Source organism: Myzus persicae, unplaced genomic scaffold (assembly GCF_001856785.1).
Source record: "Myzus persicae strain clone G006 unplaced genomic scaffold, MPER_G0061.0, whole genome shotgun sequence".
Classification (NCBI taxonomy): domain Eukaryota; kingdom Metazoa; phylum Arthropoda; class Insecta; order Hemiptera; family Aphididae; genus Myzus; species Myzus persicae.
Genome location: NW_019101374.1, coordinates 450,320 through 472,421, shown reverse-complemented (window position 1 = coordinate 472,421; position 22,102 = coordinate 450,320). Strand labels below are relative to the sequence as shown.

The window sequence follows — 22,102 nt, the reverse complement described above, 5'->3', positions numbered from 1 at the left end:
TTTAATTGTTTACCTTGTGAATATAAAATTTGTTTCATTGTTTCCGACGACCTTACTAGAAACATTCGACCAAAATACTTCGTTGATAATTGTGTGTGCAACCAGAAACAATAATATTTATGCAGTTTATATATAGGTATACACTCAAACACTCTGATGATAATAGCATGCAGGAGAATAAAATAATTTGCACATTTATGACAATATTGCTGTAGGTACTTATGTACAAATTAACAAAGGAATAACTTTACCGTTGTGGCTAAAGAAAGAGGTTCCATTTTTGTATGGGTAGTTAAATTTAGAATATTTTATTAGTCTATTCATTTTTTTCAATGAATGAATGAAATCGCAACTACCTACAGTGCCTATAGGTAATTGACATACTAAAAACATTTTTTTTTGTTTTAACATCAATAAACTACCTAACTCCCTGACTTCCTCATTTTTTAAAAATAATTTCGCATTTCTCATTCGCAGACTAACTACGAGTTTGACATCAGATGTAATACGCGATCGACGAAAACATTTAAACAATCTTCTGCACAGTTAGTCAGAGATGTTGTTTTTGCGTTCACACTGTTATTATACACTCCTTGTTGAAAGACGAATCAGCTGTAGTCTACAACATTGTAATTTTCTCTTTGACAAACCGACAGATTTTTACGACGGTGATCAAATTGATAATATTTTTTATCGTGGTTAAGCACAGATACTGCAGTGACAGTGTTATTTGGTTTTGACTAAAATGTTTTATCACAATAATATGATGGTTAAATGTATATTGAGATGACATTTTTATTTCGTATACTCAAATTATTTCATGCATAAATGCTTCGACGGCGTACTTGTATGTGGTTATTTTGCTTTTAAAATAATTTTACAGTTTTAACTAATAAGCGTCATTAATATTTTTTTATTTTAATCAACGCTATCTGTTTATAATATTTATTGCAGTTGAGTGTGTTGTGGTGGAAAAAGACCCACGTTTTAGGTATTTTTCCAATTCTCTTCCTGGTAAGATGCTATACACTCGTCGTCTGTTCCTGGACGGATGGCCATCGGGAAATAACATATGTATTAAGCAATTCACATGCTGTTCAAGACTTATCGACGACCGCCGATCGAGATATCTAAAAAAAAAAAAAATGTAAAACAACCATGTCGATGCAACGTGGTAAATTTAACTGTTTTGATACTTATGAATATTGTAAGTTTGCCATGGTCAAGGGAAAAAATAACTATATAACTATAAATAATTGTGTTTTACACTCGCCTTCAATATTATTTGCTCCTCAGTGGTATTAATAATGTTCAATAATCATTAGAATTTCGAGTGTTTTCATTGAAAAACTATATTTCCATCTATATAATGTACAATGTGGGGTTATATAATTTTTGTTTATTACACGATAATAAACAACATACACATATATTGCGTGTAGGGTACGTTGAATTATTCGTGTAGGTATCAATGGTTTTCAAATAACATTGTTTTTAAGGGTTTTTTTATTCCGTTTTTGCATAATAATGGCGGGGCGCCTGACAAATGGTTCAATGATAAATTACACGAGATTTTATTCAGTATACCCCGTGGGCATTCCAGAATCATAAATCACGGGTGAACCGCGTGGTTTTTCTCCTCGTTGGGCTACATAAACATTTCTATCAAACGTGCGAGTAGTTATTTTAAATTACGGTAAAAACATATTTCATTAAAAGCTTGTATGTATATATCTGATTTTTCGCCAGAAATATGTGGCCCCCGAAATGTCGTCTATAAATTCAAATTTATTGACTACACAACTCTGAGTGTATAATATATACAAGGGAAGTTAAATAATATGAAAAAGCTCGTCGATTCCAATGATATAAAAAAAAAGTAAGTGCTCAGAAAAAAAATCGTGTACAATAATTTGTTCATAAAAAAAAAAGATAAATATAACCAACCGTTAATAATGACTGTATAGTTTACAATGTTTTAATAAAACAGTCGAATCAAAAAGGTCAAACACGTAATAAAAAATGTAATTACATTAAATATAATACTTTCCCGTATTAATTTTTCAGTCGATGTTTTGGGTATGTTTATATTTTTTAATTAAAACGGATTTCCCATTAGAAGAAAAATTTTAGTGATACACATATTGTTAATTCCTGCATTATAATATAATGTAATTTTTCATGCAACGGGGTTTTGTTCGACGTGATGCAACACTATTTACATAAAAACAGCTTATGAAGATAAAAGTCATGATTATACGTTTATCGGGTTGTATGAACTAGATTGATAAATACACCCATTGCAAATATTAATTAGTAGGTACCCCAATTTGTATTATAGGTATCTCTAGTATATAGGTACCAATATTATGGTATCTCTGGTATCTGTATTATTTTAATTTTGTATTGCTTGCAGTGTAATTTATTTAATCTGAATTACGTTGCAATGTTTTAATTGCATATGATTTAAAATATTTCGTCAAATACTGGGTACCTATAGCGTTACTATACACAAACTTTCCAATTTAGTATATATAATATGTTTCTTGTACAGAAAGATTACACTTGCCTAACCTTATAAGTGCACACTAAATTATTAGTAAGAAACCGTACACGCAACTTGCATTATTACTTACCATTAATCACACGAGGTAAGGCTTGACCTTTTGATATAAACAAATATGTTTAATTTCACTTGATTAGTGGACCTCGAAATCCAACCGACTCAATCGTGTTTTAAACGTTGAAAAAGTACTTCAAATCCTAAGGCTTTAGCTTAATATCGCTCATAAGGTCTATGAATTTAATTGCACACCGTTATAACAACATCAACGAAACATTAAGCACTTTATTGTTGCTATGTAAGATTTTATATTTTATTTTCATTTATTGTCATTCCATACTAATTGAAGATAATAAAGGTATTAAACATCAAGGTTCTGAATTTTAATCAAATTACTTTAAATTTTAGTGAACGGTTTCAAAGTGAATATAATAATGTGCACGGTTTATTAAGATATTATAGCTGCGACGAAAGCGGAAAACGACTAATTATTTAAATTATAATATTTGATTAAAATATAATGTATGAAATTCTCCGAATAAAATTGCATTTAAATTCTCGGAATCAAACTTCTATTTATTTACACGTTTTAAAATTGTGTGATGTCACAATAACCGCGCAGTATGATGTCGACATATATACATAATTCTTTTTATAGGGTGTAAATATTTCAAAAGTCTTAGGTACATCAGTATACCTTTAAATTGGTGGTAGATGATGACATGTCTGCAGTTACTGTAATATAAGTGCATCGATTGAATTCCGAAGGGCGAATAAAAGTTCCTATATGTTAGGCCTCCAAGGTAAAACAATACTTAATAATATGTCAGTTCCCATATTGTGGAAAAAATAAAAATGATGAGTGTAAGGTCTTGCATGATACGAAAGATTACCTATTATGTTAGATCCTGCACCGATCGTTTAATTTATCTGATCGTTGTAACATGATTTGGAACGGATTAGGTGTTTATGTTTATTATTCTATATATATATATTTAAATGCAATCAAACTGATGCTAATAATATGTCTGGAAACTAAAGTAAATATTTTTTTTTTCGCCACGTATAAACTCACATAATATTATACGATTCTCGCTGTCTCGTAAGAACCTATACACTTGTCATTTTTATAATCTTGTACAGGAACTATCACACGCCATGTGTAGGAATTAACGTTTGTCATGTTTTACCCGCTACTTCCTCGTAAAGGAACTATATTATATTACTGTCCCCGGTCCAACACAATATGCGTGCAGCGGATGTATGACTTTGCAACACGACCACACTATTATCGTACGTTTATACCGCGTTATATTATATTCTGGTTTCCGCAAAATGGCCATAAAATTCAGGGTACATTGATTTCCTATAATACTGCTGCTGCAGTATTGACGGATACCTTTTCGAAACCCGAATCGGATGTCAATGCGTATCGATTGCGCTGACCTCCACAATGAGCATAATCCTTTGTTCGCCAACCCTCGGGTCAGCCGCCTCGCATACACTGCAACAGCATCATACCCATTCATTTGATATATCACTATATGCACATGCCATTATTTAAAATCGTAATAATAATTCAACTAGGCACTGTCCTCTTGGTACATGTATAATATTATATATATATATATATATATACATATGCACAGCTATATTGTTCGGTCGTATTGTATAGTATAGTACACATACGCTTAAACGAATATAATTCAAATATTATATTTTATTCCATTACGTGTACGCAGTTCTCGATAAACTATATTTAAAACGGAGCAGTATAAAAATAATAATTTACGTGTACACGAGCATAATATAGCAATAATTATCGTATATGAGGTGAACGACGTGTGACGTGATGTGTTTAATATTATAATAATAAAATATAAACTCATTGTCGTCCCTCATCAGCTGGTCGTATTGCGCTCGTTACCCCTTTGTCGCCGGAGAGTACGCGAAATCGCTGATTTATATCCGTTTTTACAGGTCCCCGCACTCGATCGTTACATATATATACATGTATGTAATATGCGTTCACTGGCCTATATACGCGTCCGCGTCGTACGACGTATGCGCTCTTTTTTGGGGGGGGGAGGGGGTTGTGCTGTAGGGGTCGGGGGTTGAAAATAGTGAATAATAGCTGCTTTTGTACAATAATAATAATATGTTGAGTTTCATTTTCAGCTCCGGTGAACACCGCCGGCGATGACGACGACGACGACGACGACGACGACGACGAGCCGACTATACGTTTGTGAAAAATCGCTGCAATGACCAAACAAAGACGCGTTATAAATGCGTTTAAAATGATCGCATTGTCGCCGTGCACTGGTATACTCGGATCTATCGTAATAAAAGTCGTGAAGACCCGGTTTTCGGCCCGCAACAATATATCACGGTAACAAGCATTATTATATTATTATACCGCGGTACCTAAACGTACATTATATATAATATCATAACCACTCGCGTGTGATGTGCCGTCTGCTGCTGCTGCATCGTCAGTGCGTGTGTACATATATTTTGTATTCGTTTGTTCGCACACATAAACGGGTTGAATATTATTATGTATTACACATATTGTATTATGCGTATACGATTGCCATAATTAATTCCGCGCTTTTTTCGGTCCGACACACACACACACACACACACACACACACACACACACACACACGTCACGACACGTCGTCGCGGGGTAATCGACGATCGTAATTTATATTATATGACTATTATTATTATTATTATCATTATTATTATTATTATGGATGGGAACGCCGACAAAGGGCTCATTAAACGATATTATAACACGCGCGCACCGCCGTTGCAAGGTGTCGGAGCCGTGGAAAACACTGCGGGCTTTAACTGGCTATTGTACGTAATATTATATGTATATCTGCCACCACGATTCGCCTCGAACGGTTATCATTATTACATTATACTTAACGTTTGTTGTTGTTGTTGTTGTTTTTTAATATTTTTCCTTATTTTTTCTTACGTCGAAACTTTCAAACGCTGGACTGCTGCAGCTGCTGCTATATGCGGTTATGTTATAATCTCAAAACACGATATGTGAGTACCACTACGAGTATCGACACGCCAAAGCGACCGTCCGCTGTATAAATTATGATATTTTACCAAAAAAACTATTATACACGGCCGTGTTGGGTGTATGCCGAGCACGCCTTATTGTTATTGAAAAAAAGCAAAATTTGTGTTTCAGTTGCACTACCACCGCACAGATACCGCGGAAGACAATATACAACCGTATGGAATTTTCGACGATATTCGAAAATATTTTTCTCACCACATTGTTCCTCGTCAAACGATCGTGGTTTTAGCAGTTCGACATCTCCAATTTATAATTATTACTTATTAGATATTTTAACGAAAAATTGACAGCCGTTTTAGGTACAGATCGATTCACCTGCAAGCATCCTTACCCACTTTTTTTCTTTGGTCATGAGTTAATTATCCAAATTATCATTTTAGGAATTATTAAATACAATTAAAAATCAAATTTTCATATTCAAAAGATTTGTTATATATATTACACTTCGGCAGTGTCTGCGGCGATACGAAATTCTGTTTTTCAAATGAAAACCCTCGTTTTTAACAGTAAATTATTTAGTCCATCATTTTTCTGAACATTTTGACGTAATTCAAGTTTCACAGTTTCTCAATACCATTTCAATATTTAGGTAAACTAAAGACAAAAAACAAAAGTCTGTATCTCCGCAAGACACTCGCCTTCTGAAGTACAAAAAAACTTATGCGAATTTAAAATCATGGTCCTTAAGTGTATTTAAAAATTCCACGAATCAAATTTTATATAGCTACATAATTGAAAAAAATCAAATGGGGATGAGCGTGCTTGGCGATTTACCCTCTAAACACAAATAACAGCGTGGGTGGGATGATATCTACCTATACAATGTAGTACCTACACTAATATACCTATGTTAATTTTGACCATGCAATTAAATATCTAACCATTTTGCAAATTATATACTGCTACCGATTTCGAATGCATATAAGATGCAAGGCACGCATAATTTATAAAAAAAATTGACTAGAGAGCATAAACACCTTAAAAGGTCAAATTCACGTTTTCGCGGGAGATTTACGAATACCGGGGCCGGGGCGTTCCCGTCAATTTTAGAAGGAAATATAAGTGCATAATTTTTTACACGCGATATTCAGAAATGCGTACCTAGGTCCAAGTGTATGAGAACACTTTCTTCGTCGTTTTAAATACGTACGATACCTATGTTATTATATTTTGCAGTATACATTGCAATATTATATATATTTATGTTATTCATGATCAATGATCATACATTATAATATCGTTATTATTTTGTTATTCATCACTAATATCTATACTGTCATAGTAATAATTGAGAAATTATTTACATCGTTTAATTTTCCGTCTACCGAGTCAGTAATACTGCAGTTTGCGACTACAAGTATTGATTATTTGCGTTAAAGTGTTACTCATACACAGTTTCCTAAATCATAAAATATTAAAATAATATGAGTGAATGTATGGACGTCGACATCATCATAATAAGTCTTGATGTATAGTATATTAGTTGGTGCGATGGGAAAAATTCAAATTTTTTGAATTTACCTCATTACAGGTAAAAATTTCACACTTTTTTTCTTTCGACATTTCATTTTTCTACGTATTCTTATTCTACAAAAAATAGTCAGACCATATGGTACGACGAGCGTCGACCAAAATGACTTTTATGTTCAGAGTCGCAGTAACTCGGAACATTATTATTATTACATCATTTAATTTTGTGTCTCAATTCTCGGTCTTTCTTTCAACACTGACATGTACATCATACCTTACTATGGGCACAATATATGGTTTTCACCGACCTTAGAGCGGAAATAAAACAACATTATTAAAAAAAAAAACGTTTTCGATAACTGCGTCGGGCGCGTTAAATAGACGACACCAGGTCTCTCGGAGTAGATAATATTATCGACCGCCACCGCACTAGGTACTTGCACTACTTCGGTATACGAATATATACGACCAACCTACCTAGCCAATATCATAATAGCGTTTGTCACAATATAGGAGGCAATAATTCGATTTAATAAGCCCACACGGGCCACACGATATCATCCACTATTTGGTAGGTATATATTTTCGTTTCCCAAAATTATCCGCCGCCGTAGACGACCCCGCGGGGTTGTTTTATAATATAATATGATGCCCATTTATGGATTATTAATAGCGTCGTCCGTTTAACGCAAAACACGATGGCACATTTTGATTGATCCGCTAATACACAACCACCGCCGCCGCCGCCGCCGCCGGTGGGTTTTCCCTACGGTGTTATTGGGTGGGCCACGTGCGTCGGCACGTGTGTGTACCAATAAGGGGCAAGTCTCGCGAGGGGTGAAAGTCCTGCAGATTTGTATCATATGCAAAGTACACATACATAGTATTATCATTATTATTACTATTATTATTATTATATTATATACCCCTCTCCGTTAATCCGGTCAATATTTTTTTTTTTTTTTGTCTTTCGAGAGGGCGGCCGTCGTTTGTTGATCCGCGCCGATTGCCAAAACCATGAGCAAAAATGTTTGTACGCGTTTGTTTTTAAATCGCGTTAAGCCGCGCATTACGAGAGGAAATTATGGCACAGATTTAAGCGTACGATACAGCGAATAATAAGTGTACGTCACATGAGAAACACATATTATAATAAATAATAATATTATAGTTAATCACGCCCACTGCTGCGGAGCCAAAGTGACGATGAAAATATCGTTTTATCTCTGTGCCCATTTGAATATAATAATATGTTTTATTACGATTTCTACGACCTGTTAGAACTCATTTCATTATAATTTCGTGAAAAATAGTGTTGAGTTATAAGTAGGTGCACTGCAGTATGACGCATAATATAGTATTACGTTGATTGACTAATTTGTGTTTAATCAAACGTTCAATTCATTTTTCTTTGTATTTCCTATTCGTGAGTGTCTGCAGAATATAAGTGATGACCTATATAATATTGATATAATTACTTTTATACAGATTTGGGTATCTTCAAAAAGTGTATTACGATCATGTTCGAATTTATTGTCTGAAAATAAAACGCAGGAAAAGTAAAACTATATTATAATATACAATCACTTTCGATAAATAACATTAATTATGGCGGTATACATAAATTAAAGTAAAAGTAAGTATCGATTTAAGATATTTTTAAGAAGACAATAAAATAATATTCGAGTTTAATCTCGGCATAATTAATTACCAATTTTCTTTAACGTTATCCGAAGTTTTTATTTCTTTCCGCACGATAACAGCTTAATTTTTAATCGCATTTTAAGGCAGAGATCGTTTTAATACAATAATAATCCCATAAAACAAAAGCGTGGGAAGGAGTCCCGGGAGACCTGTAAAAGGGGTACGCCACTGTTGTGTAGTACACAGTATAATTCTGAAACGACCAGAAAGTTGGGCACGTTAAAATTTCATTTCAGCCCGTGATTAAATTAAAACTGAATTAATGACTAGTTGTTTCAAACTTTCTGGGCTCTCAATTCTAATTTTAATAAAAATTATACTTTAGTTTTATTCAGTTTTTAATTTGTATTAGCGCGCTTTTATTGTAAACAAAATTAAAACAAAATATAAATAAATAAGTACACATTTTGTTGGAAACACGATTAATATTATTATCATTAGTAAATAAAAAAAAAAATTAGCTTTTCGGTTGAACGCGTTTGTACAATAAAATAACAGCTGAACGACAACATTACTTGGATCGTCATTTTTGATTAGATTTGATTATTTTTCTGTCATTTTGATTGACAATAAATAAATCACACGGCCCATCTGTCAAATTCGTGACAATATTTTTATAAAAAAAAATGTAGAAAGAACTTCAAAATAGTAACTATATTTTTTTCACTTCGCCAACATGTACTCATGAAATATAATTTAAAATTTATTTTTACTTATAATGTATTTTTAGAACACACTTTATTTGAAAAAGTCATTCCTCTCACTGGAAACCCCTCGAGAAGATTACAATGAGAATGGTCTAGGGATTTAATCCTCTAAACTAACCAATACTACATCAACTACTCAAATATGTCAAATTATTACATCAAAGACACTTTTATAACTTTCAAATAAGTTGTCAATTATTTTTACTATTATGTCCGCTATTATTACCAAGATACCTATCACTGCCATTCCCTATTTTATTGTAAAATAATATCCGAAGTTGTATCACTAGATATAACAGCTTCGCCCACGCCTCATATTACATGATTGGCAATTATTGCACTCATCGAAACTTAACTTCCTATTGGATACCAAATAGTTGTTTCTTAGAATAAAAATAAATACAATTCTACCTGTTTAACATTTTTGTGTAATTAGTAATTACTAATGTGCGAGTACATCGCTATGGGTCATAACCCATGACTAATAAAATCCATAATAATTTTATAATTGTATTTGTTATGTTCACTTTAAAAAAAATGTACAGACATAATGGTTAAATGATACCCATATTAGAATCATTGTTTTAGTATATTAATAGGTACACTAACGTTTTGAAGTGGTTAAATTATAACTCATAATGCCTATTATATAGATACCTTAACATACTTATCTATACACCGTCGATAGAATGACGTGCAATATTAGAATATTCGTGTGTACTGATATCATAAAATACGAATTTATGTATCAAATCATGCCTATTATATTATATTTTTTATCTAAATCCCAAAAACTACAGAGTAATAAATATCACATTGGTTTTTTATCTTACTTTTTTTTTTGCTACATAAAACTGTAAAACTATAAAATTAATTAAATTTAAATGCAATGGGGTTATGAAATTAATTAGGGGATGGGTTTGTTGAATTCATTAGTACGTCCATAATACTCTAGTTTGAATCTTAAAAGTAATACAAGTTAATAGTTTTCAATAATAATATTATATGTTTATGAAAATATTTAAAAATCGTTGTTAAAAAAAATAGTTATTATTTCTAATCGCTATTCATATGACTTGTGTGCTTTTGTTACATATATTATCCTTAAAAATTCAAATCTTATTTTGAATACATCGAAACAACTCACTGACCGTGCAGATAAAATTTAATTTAGACCATATTTTAATACGAATTGTTTGTAAAATAAAAAAAATGTATACACGCACGTATTTTAGTATAAACATATTTCCCTTGAATTCGGATTAGATTAATCCCTATATTACAGATACCATTATTGAAACAAGGTTAGCTAATTTACATTTAATTAATCATACATAAAATTATATTAACCGTAGTACCTACTGTGCTTATTGGGTCGAACCGTACCTATACATGCACATGTGAGAATATTCAGTTCAAACGACAATGCGTGTATAGCAATTGTGCAATACAATATTCTGCGTTATTGATATTAACCGGGAAAATGTATTTTAATTTACAACTTTATCCTTTTTAAATTTAAATACGTTTTATTTTATTTAAACTCGAAATGTGGACATAATCCGTATAACGATCCGAAGAATTTATAATATTACGGTGCTTGGGCGAAATGAAAATAATAATAACAAAAAGTGTAAATGAAAACAAAAAACAATACTTATTATCAACTCGTTTTACAGTCAAAATCGCATTCATGTCCCTATTGTTCCGTAGATTGCATACCTAAATCCCGGGTTTAATGCCTCCGGAAAAAAAACCTTTTAATAAACCCGGTCTTTTTTTTTCAAACGAATACACGCCGTAACGGCCGGTAGTTATAAATTTCACAACGGTTATCCTTGGGGTTTTGGGCATATCAAAGGGGTCCGGTAGTCGTTTTGAGGTTAGGATCGAGAGGGTTGACGGAGGAGTAGTGGCAGCAGCAGCGGTATACGGCGATCGGGGGGAGGGTAGACCACTCCGCCGCCTCCGCCGCCGCCGTTGGCCCGAGAGACTGATACAATTTATTTAGTAATTATGAGGATGGGTCTCTGGTGGGCCATTCGGACCAAGTTCGGAGCCGTGGAGCCAAGCCGTCCCCCCCACCTCCCCTCTACCAGTTGCTCCTGGGCGGCTCATAATGGAAACTAATAGAATTAACAAACGCTGATGAGACTCCACCGGGTTAGTTTTCTCGGGCATTTCCCTCCCCTTTTCACTATATCCGTCTCCGTCTGTATTTCTCTTGGTCGTCGCTGCTCTCTCTCCCGCTCACTCTATTCCTCTGTATAGTTCGAGAGAGAGAGACTGAGAGAGTGAACGTTCGCCGTAAAGAGAGTATATAAACTCGGCGGCGGCGGTGGGGTAACGACGGCGGGGTGACGGGGAAACGGCCAGGGGTTGGTTTTCCATTATCGGACATAATGGAAAATTAAATTGACTCGGCGTATACGAATTCGAGATACTACGCCAAGGTACTTATTTATTATCTCACCACTGCTACTGTCATTGAGTGTATATATATATATATATAGTGTTGTCAGACACTCAGACTTAGTGTGCCACGTGCCTACACCGCATGTATGGTGCATTTTAAAACTCAATCTCCTGCACATAGTCCGAGGTTTATTAGTACAGCTAATATTATAATATGCATTCCAAAGGTTTTGAGAAATAAATCGTAAGTTGGATATTGAATTAGTAATGACAGTAAGTTTTTACATTTAAAAAAAGCTTCTTTAAGAACGGAATGTATGCATCTACTAACTGGGTACTTTATTGTGTACCGCGTGCGCATTGAAACCGATCGATTATTTGAAATTTCAAAACTATAAAACAATTTGAAAATTTGATGCCGCAAATATTTTTAAGCTAGAAATTCGGAAAACTAATGCTTATGGCTGTAAATGTATATCAGACGGTAAAATATTTAACCCCACAAATGTGATCGAAACTGCAGGATGTTCACACCACCCCGAGGGATCGTATAGGGGACGTCAGGTGTCATTAAATAGACCTCATTGCTTCTTGGTTACTTCACGCTCAACATATATTTCTTATAAACTTTTCGAGTTCAATAAAAGTGAGTTCAGACTTTTATGTTTTTGTCAACCAATTCTGCTAGAGACGAACGTGATGGTGTTATGTTAGGTGTGTAATATACAATAACATTATCTAACAGTGGTGTGTTTATCATGATAAATTATAATATTTTACTTTTGACCGTTTTTAATATTTTTTATTTCCCTCGGGTTTACGAGAAAAATATTTTAAAATCAATCTAAATTTATTAAGATCAGTGGAGTCAAACGAACATAAAACTCAGCAGAATTTTTTACATTTATTTCAGAATATTATACATATAGGTACTTACGAAAATGAATATACTTTTTTTCAGTATACGAGATGTGTATAGTGTCCGAATTTAGTTTCACTTGAAAAATGTCCATTTCTAAACAATCTTAAAAATGTATATAGCCATTTGAATAACCGCGATGCGCAGCTCGCCAAACTCAGTTAACCGATTACATAATATGAAAGTAAAAGGAAATCACACAAAAACATTTTTTTATTTTTTTTTTGTCAAAAAGAACTTACCGCTTAGTACAGTGCGGAGATATACGTATGACCTATTCAAATGAATTACACAAGACATATGAATCGATTTTGTAAAAATATGCGTCGCCCATCATATTGGAATGTCGTGGCTCTTTAAAGGGTACATTATAATATATAATGCATAATGTGATATTACTCGAATTCCGCGGTAAACGCTCAAGTGTTCCATTTTCGAGAATCAAAAGTATTCGTAAAATGACAACCGACTGGAGGCCACTTGAGAACAAATATATATGTATTAGGTACCACACTAGGAACTTTGTCGTCTGTATTTTATAATATAATAATAAGAGGTATTCATTACTCGACATGTACCTATAATACGTCTCCTCGAGGACTTATACGATTTAAATTATGGAATTATGACATCCGGTGGACATCTGCTTCTATTGGATTTACTAAATAAAAAACCAACCCCCGGCCAAGACGTCACAGCTCTCGATTTGTTTGTCATATTATTATTACACAATATATCATGTATGAGGTAGGTAACATGTATTATGTGGTTTTGCAGACAACCGCGAGTGCCTCGACGATTGTTCCCTGTGCGCCCGACCACGACATTTAAACCTGTCATATTATTGTCGTATTATATTATGTATTGACATTCGTCCTATAATACACCGTTCACTACACCGGGGTGGGTAATCCGAACGTGCACAAGGCGGGTGTGCGGTATTGGGAATCGCGGCGTTTCCGAGCTGAGTGCGAAAATCATTATTTAGATCGAATTGCTTGTACGGTTTTTCTTTCAAGGTTTCTATACAGAAATGTATACCTTCGCATAAATGGGTACTTATTATACGCTGTCCACTGCTTTATCATCATCATCATCACTAAATAGTCCAACGACGTGACTGCATTGTGTGCGGTTGTTTTATTTTACCAACGTACTTTTCGTATTGACAAACGTGGATTCGGCCCCCTTGATAATTCACGAGCCTCTCATCATTTGAACCGGAAGCATTGTGATCGCCCAAATTACCCCGGAACTCGAAAATGGCCTTTGACCGACACCGGAGTGATGGTCGTAAGCACACGTCGACCACTCGGCATCGTATAGTGTCTTCTTCAAAAAATATTCGACGCCATCATGCTAATATCACTGTGCGGAGACATAACTCATGTGTGACGATAGTGATACTTATAAAAAACAAGAATATTGCACATTCTTTTTCTCGTAAAGATTTTACGAAATCGGTTCAGCCATATTTGCGATATTATCGTAGTGTAAAGCATAATGTATAATGTATCATAGTAAGTACTTCACACTTTTTGTAATTATCGTTTTATTGGGTCTAGACCAGTGTTTTCCAACCTTTTTACCGCCACGGACCACTTCGACCATATTTTATAGGTCACGGACCATCACAATTTTATGAAAACTAGGAAGAACTTTTTTTTTTTGCTCATTAACAAGAATACACGAAATGTATTATGCACTCTGATACTTACACACTTATAAAAGTGGAAAATACTTATCGGTCGTCGACAGCAACAACGATAAGATAACCGTATAATGCGTTCCTCAATAAGTCGTAATGTTTTTCGCTATAAATAATTTGTAATAGAAATCGAAGAAAAATCTATGGTACCGCGGACCACCGGTTGGGAAACACTCGTCTAGACCATGTATATTAAATTGGATTGCTGAAATGTATATTATTTTACCGCCAGCTGTATAGCTACTATTAAGTACCTCTATATACTAATATACTACTAATTGCCAAATCCAAACCATTCTGACATAATTATTTTTTAGGTCATAACTTATAACACTCACGCCGTAGTATTGTGTACGCATCAAAATACATTTACAACATGTCGGTAAAAACTTTTTTTTATCTACCTATAACATAATATTATGTTTTTTGTACGGACTTTATCGTTTTCGATAGTCCTCGTGACGGAAATGAAATCAATCCAACAAAATGTGATATCACGTCGACATTCTAACGAACTGCCCTTCAGATCGGTGCAATAACATATTATCGTGACATTGTATACGCCAAATATCGCGAGGATCGGAATTGTGCGAAGCAAATGTGATTTTTCCTCGGCCAAATCGCACGAGTCGACGAAACGTCACGTCTTACATTATAAACTGTTCGGGACAACTCGGATTTCACGGTCGCTCAAAACCGTACGAGTGTTCGTATTCCTGCACGCCGCCGTGTAGGGCGTCCGCTGTAGCGATTCGGGATTTTACACACCGCCGCGGTTAACCACCAGTGTGGTCGCCACGCCGCAGACCGTGCTCTCTGCGACCGCTGTAACCGTATATAATATATATACACAAGGCAGATCTAATGGCTTTGGAGTGCCGGTAATCCGATAAGTCGGGCGCGTGTGTTTGTTTGACATGCGCTCATCGCCGGATCCGGACCGCGGTTCGGCTAAAAGTGTTTAAAACAAAAACAATATGACGGCTATAATATACGTGAGTGTACAGCGTTACGTTATAATATGGCCTCGGCGCAGTTCTTCTATTATTATCGTTATTATTATTATTATTATTATTATTATTATTATTTCTATCGCCATCGTCGCCGTCGCCGCAGCGGTCGTCTTACCCGCTGCCGAGTTGTTGGAGCGGACACATTCGACGACGGCGGTTGAGACGGTGTCTTCAAATCCATATGATACGACTGCGACGAGTATACCGCCGAACGGTGCCGGCTTATTATATAAATGCGACGAATCGCTGCGAAGGCCGTAGGGATTAATAAAATATTGTTGTTGGCGACGAATCCGTGCGCCTGCCGGCTGATGTTTAACTGTATATTATACAGGTAATGCCCCTGCACGGTTGTTGATTTAATATTAAACAAACGATATCACGCGGTGGTCGTACTGTAACCATTAACCGTTTCGAACACTTCTCGTTTAATCCTCGAGCCGCAACGATAATAATATTATACTCGCAATAATAATAACACTGTACGCCTTTACGGTATTACGATCACGCTTTGTAAGTCTAGAAGAAACGCACTGCGTGTTCATATAATAAGTGTACTGCGCATGACAAAGTGGGCGAACGGTCTACTGCGGGGCTTGACGTAAATAATATCCCAATAAAAAAAAAAAAAAATGTTGTTCAACACGATTCCACTATATCGACATCATAATTTCAGCCGACGGAGTAGCTATATCATAAACGCCACGTAAAAACAATTTTATACATTTATATTCTCCGTCGTGTATAATAAACATGTATACTGTATATTAGTAAATAATAATAATAAATAATATTACTGCGCATTATGGCATAATACACTGCCGTACAAAATTAATTACAGAATCGACTGATATAATGTCAAAATTAAATTCATAAAATGCATTTCATTACTTCTACAAAAACAAAAAATATGAAATATTTAGTTCACCTACACAACTGATAAAAATATCAAATACTAAATAAAATATAGATTATATTAAGTGGCATGTTTTACTATCGGGATAATATTATTATGAAATTCAGTTTTTAATAATACAACTATTGAAACTCAATACCCATTATTATTTTAAAAGTCACGGCGAAAATTTAATAAAAAAAAAAAATAGGAAACGTTGTTCAAAATAAGAGGCCTACGTTATCTATTTATGTTACAGGTTTAACCCAATGTATCATTGAAAAGCAAAAACATGGTGTCGGGTCGTAATGATCACGAGTACCTATAGGTTTAATAAATAATAATAATACCTACCTAGTGTTAATAGTTGATACTTATGTATTATTGAAACTAGGCAACTTTTAATTCCCATCATATCTATACAATACATAATATTATATAGTGTGGTTCATGATTCGAGCAGTGGCGTCATTTAGGGGCGTCAAAGGGACATTTTCCCCTGGCCTATTTGTATAGGCCTACTATGCCGATCATTGGGATCTTTGGAGTTGGCCGGTCCAACGAGAAAAGAAAAAGAATTAATAAAAGTATATTTTATGTGCAGTTAAATATTTTCCTTGAGCATATTAAAAAAAATATACGTTTTGTAGTTTATTGAGGGCTATTGTTGTAAGACTCATTTTGTTTTTTAGTCAGATTTTTAGTTCAATATATATATTACGTATATTTAATAATGCTGGCAACACGGGCGAGAAATGCAATAGATAACGCCAGTTCGATAAAACAGGCAAGGACGAGACATCACCTGGCTATAGGCTATATTATAAAAAGCTGCAGCAATCACAGGAGGAACAAACATTTATTATTTGCAAAAGGACCGGTCAAAGTCCCCCTCCCCCCCGTCAAGTAAAACTCGAAACAACGCCACTGAAGCACAGCTAAGATAAATACTCAATGTCATTGGGTATACAATCTGAAGTTATTTATTATTCAAGTATTTGTTTTTATTTTTTATAAGAACATCTGCAGCGTTATCGTGAACTGCTCCTTTTCTTTCTGTTTCATAACGTATTAACCAATATCATGAATGAACGTTTTAAATTGCTGTATTTATATATATTATATCACTATTTAAATTTTTTAAATTTTGTTTTCATTAAATGTTCGAATTTACGATACATATTATTATTTTGTCTAAAATATTTTCCCACCACTTCATACTACTTAGAATTATGTAATATATACGACTATACTGGTTTACACGTCTTATATTATGTTTAGCAAAGGTTATTGGCATTAGCTATTATTGTGCATGAATCATATATAATATAATACACTCTTAATTGATTTTTGAATTCGGCGTAAAAGTTCTACAAATATTTAAATTTGCTTCGCAAACAAATCGATCATATGGTAAATGAAGTTAAGTAAATATTAAAATGGCAATTTTTTATAAATTTTTATAAAGTTCTGCGTAACTAAATCACAGCAACTGTACATTAATGCTTGTGAGTCATATATAACATATGAACATGCGATGAGCATTTATTGTTTCACTTATCTAATCTTTTCGATTATAAGTTGCTGTAGAACAAAAAAACTACTTATTTTTAAAATTACTTATATTTTATATTAAATTTATCAACGTACTCACGATGATGTCTATGATGAAACACATAATATAGCTCATAAAACACTTGAACAAACATTTCATAACGTGTTTTTTTTTTTAATCACAAAAACGTTCATACACAAAATAGCACCGCATTAATAAAAATAAAACTAGTAAAAATATTTAACAGCAATATTTCTACAATCAAAATACCTACATTTTAACGGTATCCCCACAATACTTTGTTGACTTAGTATTCATTTTAATGTACCTTTACAAGATGGTCCATTTGATTCACTCGATATTTCAAATAGAAATCACAAATCACGATTTGATAATATCATTGTAAAATAACATTTAACAAAAAAAAATTTAAGATTTTTAATTTTTGGATTGACAAAATATCTATTTAATTTCACATTGCAAAGAAAATTACTTTTTGGAGTATTTCGATACTCGATCGAGTAATCATACAATTAGTCATTATATTATATATCATAAATGTTAATAACTCTGAAACTAGACGATATTCATGTTCACCATATGTACAGTGCGTACTGTACATTTTCACAAAGAAAATAATCATTATTTTATCTGACCCAATTTAAGTCTTATGACGAATTTTTAAACGAGAAATTTGAACTATAGTCTGTTACTAATTATTTTCTATCAATATATTATAGCTGACGTTATAATAATGTTTAACTTAACAAATAACTAGTGTATAATACCTACGTAACGTCATTTTGGTGTGTAATTTTCGTTTATATCTACATAGATAAGTGATTAATCAGTTGGGTTTGTTGTAATGAATTGCAAGGAGCTTGTCGTATGCGTTTAAAATGTTTAACTAAAAATGATTAGTTGCACTTATATATTGCATTAACTTGTTGCCTGATATTTATAGGTTTAAGTTATTTGTATTGAGTGGCTTTAAATTTGACACAAATTTAACATTAAAAACTATAGGTTTAATTATTACGTTATTTTTATCTATTTGATTTACCCGGGACAGCTAGCGGGTAGGTTTGTCACGAATTCAATAAATTTAAAGTTATAATTACAATATTGTGTTAATATTAATATTAATATTAATATTATTATTATTATTATTTTATTTGTATAAGTAACAGCTAACACGTTTAAAGTCACAACGATAATAATACTATGTTATTGAATATAAACACAATCTGTTGAGCAAACAAAATCATTATTTTATATCAAATGTTCAATGTTGTCAAAATGTTAACTTCTGAGACTGTATAATACACGGGCACCATCAATATTTCCAATAAAATCGTCGAAAAAACACAGAATAAGACACATGCATTCCTTATTTGCTGGCTGCGGAGAATGTAAAATCAACAGCTTGAACTTGGTTTTTGATTAGGAGTATTTTTTCATGACGTCTGTCTAATAAACGATAATTTATGTAACTATTATATATAATTCGATTTGGCGCAGTAAACCGCATAACATTGACTGTACACACAATATAATGCACGCCGAGATAATATCATTGTAAATTCCGTATATATAATAATGTGCGTATCAGCAACCATATACACACAATATAGAAGGGGTCCTACAAAGTCCCCAGGGATAAATGGTGGACACTCTACAAATACTGTATACGACTTCCGACGGGGTTTAAAACATTTTTCCGCCGCACATATATAATCATTATAATATATACACGATATTATTATTCAGCAGTATTTACAGCACATACAATAATTATTATTATATACGCTAATGAAATAATCGTCTAAATACTGCGCCGCGCATATTATCATCTATATCTGTATGCAAACCAGACGTGATATTACAATGTTATTATAGGGGCCTGGGGGGTGGGATTTCCATGCACTTTTCATTTTTTTTTTTCCAGAGGTTGCTGTACGACGCTCACCTGGCCAGTGGTCACAAATCACTGACGTGTACTTTTGAATGAGAATAAGAAAACTTTTGATTTTATTTCCTTCATTTTTTAGGGCACCATTTGAGTTTTTGGGTCCAAAATGCAAACTTGAAATTTTATTTTAAGACTTTACACGGCACCGAGAGTTTTATATAAATGTATATATATTTTTTTTTGTTATTTAACAAACAATAAACTAGGTACCTACCTATACTCGTATCTCGTGTCGTAGAAAAACTTGGATAACGAGTTTGCGATTGGCGGCGAAATCCAATTGGAAGTTTAGCCCGTGGAAAAACTATTTTAGTCACTTAAATTTCAATTTTACTTGTTTATTCAAATATTATTTAAAATGTATTCTAAATTTATTAAAAATAAAAACAATTTATCTGCATTTCTTTAGTGCATTGTTTAGAATTTTTAGCATTTTTTAAGGCCATTGAATTCCCAGCCCTAATTATTATGTTTGACTTCGGTCGACTCAGCGCAGAATAAAATTACCTATAATTATTTATAAACGGTTATAAATTCGAAAGCGATGTACTGATACCTACACGTTATATGTATAGGTGGCCAGGTAATAAATCTTCGCAGTATGGAGATCGGTTTGCTATACGATTTTTCGATATTTTCCACTCGGTATTATCTTGATAGTTTTGCCTCATGGTTAGAGAAACTGTATACACTTCAGAGAATGTGTCAGCGCACTTTTTTTCCCTCCGACCCACGTTAAACAAAGAAAATTTTACCTTCACAATAATGATTATAATCATAATAATTTCTAAAATCAGAGTGAAATGACCTACTATAAAATTTAAAGCTAAGATTATTATTATCTTCTGCATCTCATAAGTTTTTTATTATACTTTAATTTTAAGGCAATGTATGAGTATTCCAAGATGAACTAACAATTTACAATTTTAAAATACTCATAACTCCCTTTAAAATTAAAATATAATAAGAAGTCCGTGAGATGGCCTAGTTAATAGCCTTTGAATTCTATAAGAAGTCATTTCACTCTGATTTTAGAAATTGTTATGATTTAAACATTATTGTGATCCTGAAATTTTGCTACATGTTGCGCACGGGCCAGAGAGGAGAAAATGCTCTGACATACTCTTAAATAGGTACTTAAAAAAGATTATAATATTAATTCTAGTCAGCGATTTGTAAAGATACTATTGCTACCCAAGACTTTAAGAGCCGTCCTTACCCCAAAAACAAGTTCCAAAAAATCTATGGGATCATAAATCCATAATACATAATATTACAATAATGTGTATTCGCAATTACAGACTATTGGCAAGCATACAAATATTTACCAAGCCTTAAAGCCCAAGAAGTCCGTTATGTTTATGAAATAATTTTAAGTGATCGCTTGCAGATATGTTTTCACTTATCGCAAAGATGTGATGAAGTATAATGCATCGTTTTCACGTGTTGACAGAAGAAAAAAGATCAACTCTAAATCACATAAACCAAATTAAAACATAATATTTATTAAACATCAAATAATTCCGAAAAAATAAATACCAAAACTTTTCTCATAAAAAAATGTGAATCATGTTTTTTTGAAATTTTTTTCCCCGTTATCTGAAGGAACTCATTACACCATTTCAGATCTCTATAAACAGTAGGTATACATTTATAATACAATATTTTACGACTGTTTAAAAATAAAAATAAATACGCACGGGCGCCTAGGTGTACCAATAATTGATATTGCAGGTATCAATGTCTTACGTTCTCGACCATTCTATGTAAATCGTGTGTATTAATCATTGTTGTTGAGTAAAATTCTATAATCGAACATGACGAGATTATAATTCCAATAATTCTATGCGTCGCATTATGCATTAACTCCGCGGCTAATCGGTGTGCAAATAAACTAAAATGCTTTTGAACGTATATACATTGTGCTCAATTTATTGAACCTATTATATAACACGTGTAGGCACTGTACGTTATATTTTATAACATTATGTTATAATAACTGTAAAAATCATCGTTGTGTGGCCCCCATACCGCATAATAATATAAATACAACATCATTGGTGGGCACCTACCAA

At 33.3% G+C, this 22,102-nt stretch overlaps 1 long non-coding RNA gene across 2 annotated transcripts; it reads right to left on the bottom strand.

Moving 5' to 3' along the window:
* Positions 1 to 785: 785 nt before the first annotated feature.
* On the bottom strand, positions 786 to 22,083 carry LOC111028875. 2 transcript variants are annotated; one of them, XR_002603952.1, is made up of 4 exons: positions 21,728 to 22,083; positions 21,567 to 21,657; positions 21,356 to 21,497; positions 786 to 1,130 (listed from the first exon to the last, which is right to left on the bottom strand). It is a non-coding gene; the product is annotated as an uncharacterized LOC111028875 (long non-coding RNA). The 2 variants fall into 2 exon arrangements; XR_002603951.1 differs by lacking the exon at positions 786 to 1,130 and adding an exon at positions 16,512 to 19,525.
* Positions 22,084 to 22,102: the final 19 nt, after the last annotated feature.